Source organism: Hyposmocoma kahamanoa, unplaced genomic scaffold (genome assembly GCF_003589595.1).
Source record: "Hyposmocoma kahamanoa isolate Upper Pololo Valley unplaced genomic scaffold, ASM358959v1 96236, whole genome shotgun sequence".
Lineage (NCBI taxonomy): Eukaryota > Metazoa > Arthropoda > Insecta > Lepidoptera > Cosmopterigidae > Hyposmocoma > Hyposmocoma kahamanoa.
This window is the reverse complement of record NW_020655153.1, coordinates 1-16,003: the sequence shown is the minus strand read 5'-3', so window position 1 is coordinate 16,003 and position 16,003 is coordinate 1.

Genomic DNA, 16,003 nt, shown 5'->3' with positions numbered 1-16,003 from the left:
TTCTTAACCGCACAAAGTTACATAAAGAACTGAAAACAGTATATTGGTTTACAAAAAGTAGCCGACGTAACATGTTTCAAAACATTTCGATAAAGTCATCATAAAACATAAGTGCTTAGTAAACGGCTGTAAGTTGGTTAGTAACAAATAAAGAAGATTTAACAATATTTAATAGGCTATTAATGTATTGAATTAATAAACAGCTAACATTAATTATTAACTTATAAAAGTTATAATGCTCATTGTTGTTAATTTTTGCGTACATGTAACGCCATCTCTACTATTACCTTAGTACTACGAGGAAAGCCAGGATTCTCATTTACTCTCGTGTGCTACGTTTTTTCGCGACGCTTTTCCACTTAGTAGTTAATAAAAAAAATCATAGATGGCGCTTTGATAATTTAATTGAAAATTAAATGGCTTTTTTGTTTAACAAGGTTTAGCCATTAATTAATTTTAATTAGTGCTGTTTTTTAAAAAAGGGTTTAAATTGTTAAAGTAAAGACCCTTAAAATTGTTAAAGTTTCTATTATAATAGAGCAGATAGAAGACAGCCTGGGTCACTTTTACGTTGTTTCATTTCATATTAAAATTTTGTTTTATAAAACCGAATAAAAAATATCGTGTAGAATTGTGGTTATAATTACGGTTTTTCTATAGAATATATTTCGGTGAGTGTGCCCATGAGCTCCGTCAGCTCATCCCGCCCGCCCCCTTTTACCAACGGACATCCAGACTTACGGCGGGATATCATTCTTACTTAATGTCCCGTTTCCCTACGAAGGTTGGCGAACATCGCGGCTATTTTCATTTCTAAAGCTGCCGCACGAAAGAGGGAACGTGTGCTGAGGTGGAACCAGTCTCTCAGGTTCTTTAATCACGAGGTTTTCTTTCTGTCTCGACTATGCTTTCCTTGTACTTTTCTCTGCATTAGTTGAAGAATTCGGTATCTATTGTCCCCCATTACGTGGCCAAAATACTGCAGCTTCCTTTCCTTTACAATTAATTCTGAGTATCTTCAACTTTTTTTTTATTCGACGAAGAACCTCAACATTGGTGACTTTTGTACCCACGATTTGTCAAGCATACGTCTGTCTATACAGCCACATCTCAAAGGACTTTAGTTTTGAGCATAATGCTGGAGTCAAGGTCCAACACTCCATACCAAACAGCAAGATAGTCCCTGAGTCCCTTCTGAATTCATACACCCTGAGTATCTTAAAGGTGCGACTGCAAACATCTTCTAGGCGAGGTCGTTCCATCATAGATCCTATCTTTGCTCCAGAGCTAGGTAGTGGTCCAAAAGCAAGTTCATTTAAAAGCGACTTTACACTCGCAATCCCAAATCCCGAGAAGAACAGCCTCATATCTTTCTACATAAGTTTTGTTTACCCATCAACCTCTGCTAGCAAGCCCGTACAGGGACCATCTAAGTCAGGTCCAGATCAACCGTTCGCACGGACTTCACCCGGTTCTCAAAAGGTACAGTTGCTTGTGAAAGAGTTCTGAGTTCTGGTTTTGAAGGAGGTACTGGTGAAATTACAGGCACTATGACTTTATGACATATTAAGGACAGGTAGCAGAATACTGATATTATTCATTAAGAATAAACGACATCTATTTAATTTAACTAGTGCTGCCATGGTTCTAATGTAAATGAGTTTTATAATAGGGTAGTAACTTAGAATAATAATGCATAGAAACCTAGCCCGCACACGCTAAGTGAGGCAAATTGAAGCGCTCCCAAAGGGCCTACACGAGCGGGCGGGCCTTCAGTGCTCAAGGTCAACTTGCACTGCGAACAGATCAAGAATTTTAGCTAAAAATGACGAAATGTGCGGTAAATGAGTGTAAAAATACGTCAGACAAACATAAAATAGATACTAACATCACATTCCACAAGGAAGTAACGAGTTTCAACTTGTATTTTTATATAAATATTCACTAAAACCGTACAAAATTTACCTTCTACTAAAACTAGCCTACATGAATTTGATTTTTGCCTCACTTGTGACTAGTTTAGTAGTTTATGTGACTCTTACATAATGAAGGCATGAAATTAAGAGTGTGGGTTTATGTAACGAACCCACAGGCGAGTATAATGGCTTAACTCACGTCACGTCCTTGTTTTCAACTACAACGCTTGACGCTCGTATTAGTGCGTCCGGATCACAGTGTGGTCGGCGTCTGCAGCCTCAAGTGAGACGCGGCGAGTTTCCATATTCGCATAACACAAATTTGTACCTTAATAATGGGAAAATAGAAATGAATATACAATAGGCGAAAACCATGACACGTCGCAACGCTTCGACTCTGCGCCAGTGCGACTTGAGCATAAGAAGCAATAATAACATTTTCACAGATAAGAAATTGGTTCTTACAAAACAGTTTATCTTTATGCTGGTCGTAATTTGCGGTTTTTGAACACAGCATAGAGGGTTTATGATACGTGTGTAGATAAAGTAAATTAAAAAGACTTTTTCATATAGGTACTAACCTAACCTGAATTTTGAAAAAACAACCGAGATTTGTCCTACGTATGACATTGTGCGTTAAGTACGAAATAAAATGTAAAGTAAAACAGTAAATACGAAATTGTCAACGAGGGTCTATTAGAAGCCCGAAACCGAAGGCTGAGGGCTTTAATAATTCGTTTTGTACTTTCTTACAGTCCGTGGTACATACAATGTTTTTCATCACACTTGCGAGGAAATAAATACAATGTTTATTTCTTGTACGCATAAATATGGTTCACAAGAATTATGGATTTTGCAAAAGGAACCCTCCATTTGTTTTTCTGTTTTTTTTTTTTATCAACAGGATGGCTATGGTAACTCGGACTAAAATATTGTAAAAAGCAAAAACGGATGCAGCCGTAATGGATTGTAAAAAAGAAATTAAAACCAATTTTAAGAAATTCTTATTAATAGGTATTTAAGTAGTTTTGGGGTGGAAATGCAATTAGATAGATAGATAGATAGATAACACGTTTATTCAGCACAAATACAAACAGAAACAAAACATTTACAATCACTTCACAGAGTATAACATAAAAGCACATAGAACATTCATTATTAATTTTATACACATTTATACAAAACACATATTGCGAGAAAAACAATTACTGTGAGAAAAACAAACAAATGCTATAACAACTGATAAAATTTTAATGTACTTATGACTACAGTTTGTGCTGAAATGGCCCTGCTGACTCAGCACAAATACTGTAGACCGAGAGAAGTCCAACGGTGCTCGTTTTCTGCCAGTACCATATGGTGAGCGATCGCAGCCCAGTAAGCCATCAAGCAATTAAGTTTCTGTTTAGACAACATTTTACGCGATTGTTTTAATTTTGAACTTAAGTAACATCCTCGCTTGAACTCGAGCCTGACCTATATGATGAAGAGTGTCGTGCTACGAATTAAAAAGAAAACTCCTTACCGACCATGGCTGCAATGGGAAGAAAAAAGGCCCGAGAGTTTTTTTCGGTGAATTATAGTCAAGTTAGCCACCATGCAATCATAATATTTACGAGCAAGTGTGATGAAAAATACATTTCTTTTAAGCCACCATGGAATCTAATGTTTAACCAGTGGCAGATTTGCCCTAAGGGCCTAGGGCGACCAGATTTTTGGGGCGGCCAATCGTGACAAAAATTCACTTGATGATAACTAGAAATAACTCAAATTATCTAAGCAGCTAAATTTCTGAATCGATTTCTATAAAAGTTGGCAATAAAGTAAATTTATTATGTAGTCTATCAGTATACGATGGGTGCTGAGAAAGGGGCGGCTGGTATTGATTACATGGCCTGGGGCCTAGGGAGGCCAAGACTACCAATCCGCCACTGTATGTAACAATAACGCACACACTCAACATAGCCCCGCACTAGGGAAACCCTGTGTCGCGGGTGCCATGGACACATACATAGACAAACACAAATTACACCCAAACTCACGAGAGAAATAAATGTAGGCCATACAAATATTTCTTCCGGCCCGGGAATCGAACCTAGGACCTCTGCGTGGCAGTCCGGCATGGTAACCGTTCGGCCACGGAGGCAGTTGATAAAATGTATACTTCGTTTCAATCTATTTTGAACAAAAAGTAAACCGACCATAGATGGTTCAGTGATGCCCAATTGTAACGGCACCTACAAATCGATTAATTAATTGAATGAATCGATTTGTTGAAATGAGTCATACTAGCGGTTTTCCTTACATAACCTATATAAGCATATTTTTAATAAATATATTATAATAATTGAAATAAAATTTCAATTTAAATCCTCCTTCAAATCCTTACACTTAGATACTCGTTCGATTGCGATTGAAATGTTCGATTTAATAATCGATTACTTTAATTGATTGAACCGATTGTTTTTTTCGAACAGCACTATGCAACCATAGGCAAGTCATAGAAGTATAGATGAATAATAACCTCACTTTTGGACTACCATTTTTCAAATACGATTTTACGATGCTATTCCACTGAATATTGTTAGAATAAGTGATGATATATCAAGCCGAAATCTTCGAAATATTCGTTAAAGTGTTTGTTTACTTTTTGTTCAAAATGGATTAGAACAGACTATAGTAAGAAACAGTGTTTTATTATACGAAATTGTATGTTTGTTAGTCCTTAAGGTATATATTATACGGGTCATGTGCCTCAACCATCGAATATGTTTATTAAAAAAAATACTCGGAAGTACATTTTTTTTCTTAGAATTATAATTTGAACAAGACCTTGTATAAATATTTTGAGTTTAGTTTTCAGTAACTCATTTTACGCAGATTTTAGATTTAGATATTTTTATAGTATCAAGTGACGGTATTGCGGCTAGTCACTAGTATTTGTTTTTCAGAACCTTTATTATTTCCCTAAAATGTAGTTTAATCGTCTGGCTAACCCAACGAAGTGGAAAACTCAACATTTTAAACCACGAAACGGTACTTGATGGAGCACAAACTGAATTTTAATGATTTCAGAACCAGCAGATGGTGCCTGAAAATTACCAATAGTTTTTGCTAATTACTGTGAAAATGTGTTGGAGATTCGAATTTAATTGACTTGGCTATAGCTACAACTCTTTTTCGGATCTAAATTACATATATATGGTTTTTAATAAGAACTTTGTTTTGTAAATCAAAATAAAACAATAAATTTAGATGACAATGATTCACATTTTTATTGTATTAAAAAAAGTAAGGTTTGGGCAATTATGAATGAAAAAGTTATATCTGATAAATGTCCACTACGACCACAGTTATAGACGTCGATGCCTTCATCAAAGTTTTTAATAACTTAATTGAGAAAATAGTGGGTCCATTTCGTTAAGCACTTCATGAATTTTGAGTTTTAAGGCTGCAATCGATTCGACTGGCTCTGTATAGACTCTGTCTTTAACATAACCCCATAAAAAATAATCCAGCGGTGTTAATTCACATAATCTAGCTGGCCATTTAACGGCTAAATTTCGTTAAATTATGCGATCGGGAAATTTGGTTTGCAATGAGTTCATTGTTTCGGTGGGTGACTTGTGGCACCATCTTGTTGAAACCACATGTTAGTGATATCCATATCATCAATAATAGGCCAAAATTGAATTGTTAACATCTCTCGATACCGTAATCCATTTACCGTAACTGCATTTCCAGCCGAATTTTCGAAAAAAAAACGGCCCAAGTCACACAGCCACAGAAACAATGAATTTATTGCCAACAAAGAAAATTATTTGCAAAGAATTTATTGCAAATAGAAAATAACGGTTGCGCACCGTACTGATCAATACAAACCAGACCATGCAAAACTGCTCTACTTATGGAAAGTGTAGTTGTGCTGGCTTCGAAAGTCTATGACAAACTTTATATTGAAATAAGAAATTGCTATAATGTTATAGAGTTTAAGGCAACGTTATTTAACTTCCCCATTTCTGCTGCCACGCAGTAATGGTGAAATTACAGGCAAATGGAACTTGTTAACTTATGTCTCATGGTGACGGGCGACGTGGCAGTGGCTCCTTAGATCTTTGCGATTTAAAGCTCTGAGTGGCACTGCAACTGTTATGGACAGGCGTGTAGCTTACCATCAGGCGCACGACAAGTCATATTATAAAATTCAAGACTACCATTAGATACAGATGTATAGAAAGACGAAATGACTATAGATTTCCATTGACTTACAATTATATGGACGTCGGGTCTGCGCTAAAAAGTGTCCGAACTTATAGGGCGTTAAAATCGTATACAGAGCGTCATTCACGCTTTAGTCTTCGTTTGTTCGACTGACAGCGAAGCAAGCAAAATTAGACAGTACTGCGATGACATTACAATTTAAATTCATCGCTTTAGCTTTTTCATATTCCTTTACATGTCACTACGTTTAAATAGGTTGACGTGGGACATTTTTTTTCGTGGTTTTTGTATTAGACCCGTCGTCCATTTATTTGTAAGTCAATGTAGATTTCACATAAATTTGAAAAGTGTATCTCATAGCATTTAAGTTTTTTTTTACTTTACAACTCATTTATGATTTTTTATTGAATTACAGTACCGGCACCAATGATATTATACCTGTGCTCACTGACCGGCACGCTATAATGGCCGTTTTGATAGATTACAATAGTGAGGTCAAATCTCAATTCATTATCGACAAATCAAATGCGAGTCGCATCTATAGATTTTTAGATTTATAACTAGCATTGCAAGGGATAGGTGATTAAATGGTTTTAATAAAACAAAAATAAAAATGTTTACGTAATAGAAACTGCTTTGTTTAGCATTGAGCTTTGGCGCGAGTTTGCCGGAGGTAGAAGTTGTGTTAGCCAGCGAGCCCATAAGTGACGATCGTATTAGATTTCATTTTTTAAAATTTCGAATATCAAAAAACAAATGCCGAGTTGTGTCGTAAAATTATTATTTTTTTTTTAATTTATTTATTTCACGCCACATGACCCATATAATATATACCTTAAGGACTAACATACATACAATATAATAAAACACTTTTTCTAACTAATAATCTACACGAATTGCATTTGTCGGTGACGTGTGGCACAATTTGTAACCGGCCGCGGAGCCGCCGATATAATTCTTCCAAAATTCTTCCTTCATGAAGGTCGACAGACGTTCGGTCGGTACCCTCACCACAAACGAATTGAAATTCACGCTGTTGCGGGACTCCAACTGCTCGACTCTCAGGGTGTATTTGTCTTTATGTCTGATATACTCAACTATGACTTCGTGGAGTAATGCAGCCGCGACAGGTACAGCAGCGTCGTCTATGTGACCGGACGTAAAAGTTCGGTCCCGTCGGTGCTGTGCCACATTGGTTACGGCTGGTAGGCTTCTTCTTCTTCTTCTCCACTTTCGTGAAGCCGTCCTCGTCGCACCGGTCCATCTGCCTCTGTGGTTTTACAACTTCAGAGACTGGCACATGGGGATTAGTTTTTCTCTTAGTAGGTAAACATCCATAAATTTTACTGCACGTCACTATTGACGACAATTTAGATCAATTAGCTTCTCAACGTAGTTATGAATTAAGAGGGAGCATGCCAAAAAAGTTTTGACGTTGGCTCCGCCCAAATTTGTGAAACAAATATATGCCTGAAGTTCGCGTGACATGCGACAGGAGATGTTGAATTTTGCGCATTAAAAGTACCAAATTCGTTTTAGCGGAATAACTCTAAAAGTAAAGGGATTAAAAAAAATCCGTAGTGACAGTTGTCGATCATGCATAAATATAATTAATTATCTAATTTTTGTCCTAATAACCTGTAGCATTTCGAGGATGAATCGAAAAAATGTGAAAATTAGAGGTCATTTCGTGATTTTCATCTAAGGAGGAAACTTTATTGTTTTATGTTTCTGATTAATGTCTATGCTTGAATATATCGTGTAGTTACTCATACAATATTTTATTTTTAACTTTAAAGTGGATATACCCCTCTAAAATCAAATCGAAGATTAGGAATTTTTCCTCTGCTCCCTCTTAATATGAAATTTGATGAGCGGACAAACGTCAAAACGGCCATCATAGCGAGCCGGTACCTAGAAGTCACATTTATTCTAAAGGTGAAATGTACATATGAAACTGGATGCCCGCGGTAAAGTGCCGAAAGCAATGCCATATTCCGCTTTTGTGCGGTTATGCTGGTGAGAGCCTTTGACCTCCAACTCGGCCCATTATAATATTTTAAATTCATTTTTGCCTGTAACCTGTCCAAGCGTATATATTCGTAATAATGAAACAAAAGAATTTTATTGAATACGAATTAAATAACGCCGTCATTACCAGGTTTTAGCGTTTTTTTTGTCTGATTCTGAAACAATAAACTTACGCTTGTGTTTTTTAAAAGTACCTTTCTATTGTATATGCAGAGGGTTTATTACTATATATACGTATCCGTAATTGAGATAGAACGAAAAATAAGGACATAAAGACTAGAAGAATGACGTATAGTGAATTAAAAGAAGTACATCAAAGTGAGCAGCTATGAAGAGGTCGAGGAGCTGGCTATGAACCGTGATGTCGAAGTCAAACTCGAATAATAATACAAAAGATAATTGAATATAAATTCAATAAAAATTTAATTAATACAGTGAATAGCGACATCTCTCGCCAGGGCTGGTAGCTGTAAAGGTACTAACTGGGTGATAAATCTGTCATAGATTTCTCATAGATGGCGCTACGACTAAAAAGTCTTTGAAAGACCAAGTACAAAGACACGACGGAAGCACATAGAAAAATTCGTGAGGTCCGTTGGTTCGTTCCGTTGCTTAGTTGGTATAGCGTCTGGCACGGTATGCAAGAAGACGTCGGTTCGAAGGAATTTTTTCCGAGTGTTTTTTCTGAGTGTTCGATCCTTGTATTAATAATTATAACAAACTAGTGGAGTAATTTCACAAAAAATAATTGAATATCAATTCAATAAAAATTTAATTAATAATTTATTGCTTAAGAACATTGGCTTACAAATAAATGGACGACGGGTCTAATACGAAAACCACGAAAAAAATGTCCCAAGTCTACCTATTCGAAATTTAAATTGTAATGTCATCGCAGTATCGCGCTGTCAGTAGAACAAATGAAGACTAAAGCGGAGTGTCGCGCTCTGTATACGATTTTAGCGCCTTAAAAGTGCGGACACTTTTTAACGCGGACCCGACGTCCATATAATTGTAAGTCAATGCTTAAGAATAAAACATTTACACTTGAAAACGTCATTTTACAACTGCTCGTTCACTATGCTGACTTCCGAGAAAATACAAATCAAGAAAACTCTGACCTGCTTCGGATGCGATGAATCCGAGAAATGACGTTCCGAAATGTCACAGGGATCATTTTATCTACAGATACGAGCGATATACGTATTTTTTCGGACTTAGAGCATAAGAGACATCCGAAGATTTCATTGCTGGGTCCATTGCTATTCAATATTTTTATCAACGATATATCATTATGTTTTATTTATGCTAAAATAATTTTGTATGCTGATGACATGAAAATAATGTTTCCGATTAAATCATTTCGTGACGCACAGAGAGTCCAAGAAGACCTCTCCAGATTTGACAAGTACTGTAACCTGAACAAACTCGACATAAACGCGTCTCAATGCAATGTCTGTACTTTCATATAATATTTTCATATAAACTTTTAGGCATTGATATCACTAGAGTAACTACGATACGTGACCTTGGTATAACTTTTGATAGTAAATTAATTTTTGACGTTCATTATAATGAAATTGTTAATAAAGCATCTAGAGCGCTCGGTTTTATAATGCGTATGTCACAAAAACCTTTAAAATACTTTACTGTGCCTTTGTAAAATAAATAAGTGGGTTCTAGTTTTCTAGTTTAGTCTCGGATTTGGAAGGGACACAAATCAGATGCAGTATGCAGTCGGTTCGAGGCAAGGTGTACACCTTCTGGACTGGAGTGAAGCTCACACTCTTTAGAGCATACTGTCAGAGCTTCTACACATGTGCTTTATGGTCCAACTTTACGCTAAGATCATACAGCGCCTTGCGAGTCCAGTATAATAATACCTTCTGTGCCTTGTTGAAGCTTCCCGTTTCTGTAGCGCGTCTGGCATGGATGATTTCTGCCATTCTGATGCCATCACGCGCAAAATGTCCACTTCGTTAGTACGAAGGGTGAGGGGTAGCAACAACGAGATCCTGAAGATGATAGCAGACAGCTGCGTTCCGGAGGTTCACTGAGTTGCATGTTCTACGTGTGAGTCAGTGAATCATCAGGGTGGCTGGGTTCGTCCTGTTTGTTATATTTGTAACTAATTATTAGGTATTATTCATTGACTTACAAATAAATGGACGACGAGTCTAATACAAAAACCACGAAAAAAATGTCCCAAGTCAACCTATTTAAACGTAGTGACATGTAAAGGAATATGAGAAAAGCTAAAACGTTGAATTTAAATTGTAATGTCATCGCAGTACTGTCTAATTTTGCTTGCTTCGCTGTCAGTCGAACAAACGAAGACTAAAGCGTGAATGACGCTCTGTATACGATTTTAACGCCCTATAAGTTCGGACACTTTTTAGCGCGGACCCGACGTCCATATAATTGTAAGCCAATGTGTAAAGCGGTACTACTTTACTTTGATCACTTTTTGATTTCTTTAGATAAACTCTACTTTAACCATTTTATACATTTCCATTTTTTGTGTAAAGGGATATGAACAATTTATGTAAGCTAACATCTCTGTCATGCAAAATACAGGTTCATTCAATCAACTTATTACATACCCTTTATTCTATCTGAAAAGATTTGAAAAAATACTTTTTTTTTGTGAATGAATAGCATTTTTTGAGTTTAACCCATTTACACTGGAGGTACAGATGATCCCTGTGACATTTCCGTCATTCTAGTTTTAACGGTCTCTATTCGACATGCGTTTGAAACAATTCCTGTGAAACAAGTCATATTCGACCAAATTAAAACACACATGATGCGTATGAACCTTCATACTTGGCATTGTCGTTTGGTTTGGTCGGGTACTTATTTCACGGTAATTGTTTCGGACCATCGAGTATACAGCCAGAAATAGAGACGAAATAGGGGCCATCCATCCCTGGCAACTCATCAGGCCAATGGGCCTTATATTTATCTCTCGTTTGCGCTGGAAACACAAATTAGAAAGCTGAAATAATAAAGGGCCAACAATGGACCAGTGTGTACGTCTCCATATATTCCAAAAATATTCTGTATTTATTGTAATAAAGATAATATCTCCAGCAACGGGGGCTGTTCCATTCGGTGGTGTGCGAAAAACAGCAAAACATCTACTTACTGAGAAAGAATACGACGTAGAGGCACACGCTCACCGGTCGATGAACTCTCATCGACTGTGTGTTCCTCTGATGGCCTACCATCAGTGTTGGGTAAAATTTAATTGTTATGGCAATTAATTAATTGTCAATTGCGAAACATCAAATCAATCGGTTCGGTTCCCGGGCCGGGAGAAATATTTGTATGGCCTACATTTATTTCTCTCGTGAGTTAGGGTGTAATTTATGGTTGTCTATGTGTGTGTCCATGGCACCCGCGACTCAGGGTTTCCCTAGTGCGGGGCTATGTTGAGTGTGTACGGTATTATTATTATTATTATTAACGACACTTAACAATTGATCAATTTTCAATCTTTTCAATGTTTTTGATTAACAATTAACAATTAAAACGGACAATTATGATAAATTTATAGGGGTTTATGCATATGGGGGTGGGTTAGGGTGTGGGTTAGAGGTCTTTTTTATGTTCCAAATCATCTTATCGTAGTTTAATGTTTAAGTACTTAATGTTAGTTACATTCAGAGAATTTTGTCTGTTAAAAAAAAGATAAGTATGAAATAATATAAAATTTATTAAAATTACGTTGTTTTCAATAATTATTCCGCATTTTCATGAAGAAAAATAAATAAAACAAGCTGAGTCTTGATAGTCACGTTGTGAATTCGAAACTATAGACTAGTGTCAACTGTTAGTTTCGCCAAGGAGCATATAGATGGCGCTGTTATAATTTTACGAAATAAACATCGTGAATTTTTATTTAACGAAAAATTATTTGCTATGTGCTAATAAATAAAAAATAAACAGAATATTGAAGAAATGTATGTAAATAAATAAGTTCAACTTAACTTTTAATCATTACAAATCAATATTAAGACAATAAAACTGAAAATAATATTGTTTCCATTGCATCCGTGTATTTTGAGATTGCTAAATTTGACATAAGAGCATTATTACTTTAATGTTAGAGTCTCGTCAAAGTACGAACTGAGTGAATGTATGGTCACAAAGCTGCCAATAAAATATCATAGTTTTAACATTTATATATAGGTACCACTGTTGTGTAAGGGTATCCTTTTAAAGCCAAATAATCTTAATTTCATATGTAAGCAAATTACATGCTGCTCATTCGTAAAGCAGATTCCCGTGAGAAGAATGTGCAAGAAACTTCAAGGCTTGCTCTTTGTAAATATAACATTTGAATACATTTATCTTTACAATATTTAATTTAAACATTTTAGACCGAGACTAACTGAAAGAGGTAAACGGGTCACTACCGCGGATTTATGTCATCCAAGTACGCAGAAGATTTTATTCAATTCATTTCAAAGTGATTTTCAAGCATATCGATCCTATAGAAAGGCAAAATATGTGTCAAGCAATAAACATTTTGTAATAATATCATTTATTTTTGAACAAATTTACAAAACATAACAATTGCCTCAGTGGCCAAACGGTTACCATGGTGGTCTGCCACTCAGATTCAATTTCCGGCCCGGGATTTGTACGGCTTACATTTTTGTAGCAGTTATAGCAGTGTTGTTTGTAGTAGTAGAGCTTCTTGTGAAAGATAGGGAGAAACACAGACATATATCTAGATAGACGCCACAAATGTACCTACTTCGCGTGCCCAAAGTAAGTTCACTTAGTTGCCGTTGGACTACACTTCAGAACGCGCTCGACCATTATCGTAGATAAACACCAGTCGAAAACGCGAAAAAATGCATAATTGTGCCATTATAAACTGCAAAAGCACCATAACTGTGGGTAAACGGGTAAACAACTGAACTGCGTTTCCTTCCACGGGCAAGTGAGTTTGTAATCAGAAGATGCATAATTTATTTTTAAAAACAATTATTTTGTCTTTGTATTAGTTTCGAGAGAACGAATATGCAACGGAGTGTATGCCTCATGATTTGTAATACATTGCGGCTTTTACTTGGTGCGATATATTTGTGATCCCTTGTTAATACGTTATGAATAACGAACGCACTTTTGTATAATGCATTCAGTTTCGTGGTACGGCCGCTTGTACATTTTTTGGCCAAATTTAACATTTAGTGATGTATACGTTAGGCAACAGTGTTATCGATTCTGATCAATTCTGAAAACAAAGGGACGAAAATTATTATGACCCTTAGCAATATTACAAAAATATTCTTTTCCTTTAGTAACGTTTCTTTTTTTTTTCAGTTTTGTAGTATGTATTATCAGCAGTATCCTCGAGGACGTCGCCTCCAATTTCCGAATCTAGTAAGCAAATAATTACATACATTGCCAGATATGTAGTACGAGTAATAAAAAAAATATATACAAAGAATTAACAGTGCGCTGTCTTTACAAAAACCTGGAGTTGGTCATACGTATGAGTTCGTTGCTTTCGAGGACGATGGTGGCCTAGTTTATCCCACCTAAGATCCTATCCAAATATGCAGAGTAGCAGAGTTAGAAATCCGAGAAATAATAAACAAATAACAAAAATTTCGCACGAGGCCGTCCTTAAGTAAACCTCTTCTGCTTAATAAGATTTTACCATATTTTATCAGCAGTAACATTTTCATTTGCCTTGCCATCCATCAGTTTGATCAATTACCAATAGAAAACCATCTTGTAAAATTAATTAAGGCAGCCGCAAGTTCATATATTGACGTGCGTTTTCATTAATCAATAAGATCTTCTATTACAAAAACGATGTTATATAATAAGCCTATTTTATTGGAAGGACAATAATTTTAATATTTGAAGCCGATTAAAAATTAAAGTCTTAATTTTTTTAAGCGAACAACATTTTTTAAAAGAATTAAAATAAAGGACTTAACTATATTATTCTAGCATTTTTTTGCTATATTAATATTACGACTACTTGTAATCAACAAATACTTGAACGAAAATAATTATTCTATTTAGAATCGATTAATTGAATGGAATACGCGTGTTTACGTGTATTCCGTTCAATCAATCGATTTAGAGCGAGCAGGAGGTTGAAGGCAGCATCACTAAATAGTTCTTGTGACGTCATAGTGGGTACAAAAATGTAGCACGCTTGGTTTTCATACAAATTGCTGTACTTGCGGCGTCTATCTAGATATTATATCTGTGGGGTGAAATTACAGGCACACGGGACTTGTCAACTTATGTCTCAGGGTGACAGGCGCAGAGGCAGTGCACCTTAGATATTTATTGAGTGGCGCTGTAACTGTTATGGACAGGCGTGTCGCTTACCACCAGGCGCACGACTTGTTCATCCCTTCACTTGGTATTATAAATGAAAATACAATACAGCACAGTCTACGCCCATGTATAGAGTACAAAACTAAGAAAGTACATAATTCTTATTCATGGCATGACATTTGCAAAATTTATTACGCCAGTCGGTCTGTCCTGGCGTTGGCAGTGCCAATTTTCGAAGGACATGTCAAGGACTAGTGGATCTCGCCAAATAATGTACTTTATTAATCCCATATACTATTATACTGCATGTCACGGGTGTCCTCTAAGAATCAGTTTGAACACATTCGCGCGGTATCGTGCTTTTGCCGATTGATTTCTTTTTAACGAGAATTTTTTTTTAAGCGAGAAGCTGCGTTGACGGCCTATCACGGCTACGTTTCGTCCGTCCTCAGCTACGGTCTTGTACTATGGGGTAACTAAGTAATCTTAGAAAGAGCGTTTAAAGTCCAGAAGAAATGTATTCGAGCAATTTGTGGTGCGTGGTTCGATGACAGTTGCAAACCGCTGTTTAAAAGGTTGAACATATTACCTTTGCCATGCATGTACATTAGGGATATCTGCGTATTTGTCAACTCTCATCCTCAATATTTTAAAACACGCGGTGAAGTCATTCAAAGGCAAACTAGAGCAAAAATTATGAATCTCTTATACCAACCTCGTTGCCATAAAGTAATTTCTAAGAATAACTGCTTCAACATGTGTATAATTATTTACAATAATTTACCAAACGAAATTAAATTGTTACAAGGACATACTTTTAAATTATAATTGACAAAATGGCTTTTGATACATTGCTTCTATAGTAATAAAGAATACTTAGAATTTACAAATTCATTACATTAATTAGAAACTACAGAGACTAAAGAAACGTTGAATCCCATTAATATTTGCACATCTGCTTGCAGGTTGAATACAATGTACCTAATTTTACTTAAGACCTTTGTAATTACTGTATTCTGGCAAATAAACGTATTCTATTCTATTCTAACACACCAAGTGAGGGGACGAACGGATCGTGCGCTCGATCGCAAGCGACGCTCTCGTCCATTATACTCGCAGTGTCACTCAGAGCTCCAAGTCACTTTCATTCTCATCCCATCTTTTTATCACCCTTTTCTATGGTTACTACCACAACCTCTTAAAACAATATTACTTTAACCTTACATTGACTTTTCGTACCATGACGCGCTTAAAGTAAGCTTATTGTAATGTTAAAACTATGATGTTTTATTGGCAGCTTTGTGACTATTCATTCACTCAGTTCGTACTATGACGCGACTTTGACATTAAAGTAATATTGTTCTTATATCACATTTAGCAATCTTAAAATAGTTACACGGATGCAATGGAAACAATATTATTTTCAGTTTCATTGTCTAAATGTTGATTTGTAATGATTAAAAGTTAAGTTGAACTCATTGACTTACAATTATATGGACGTCGGGTCCGCGCTAAAAAGT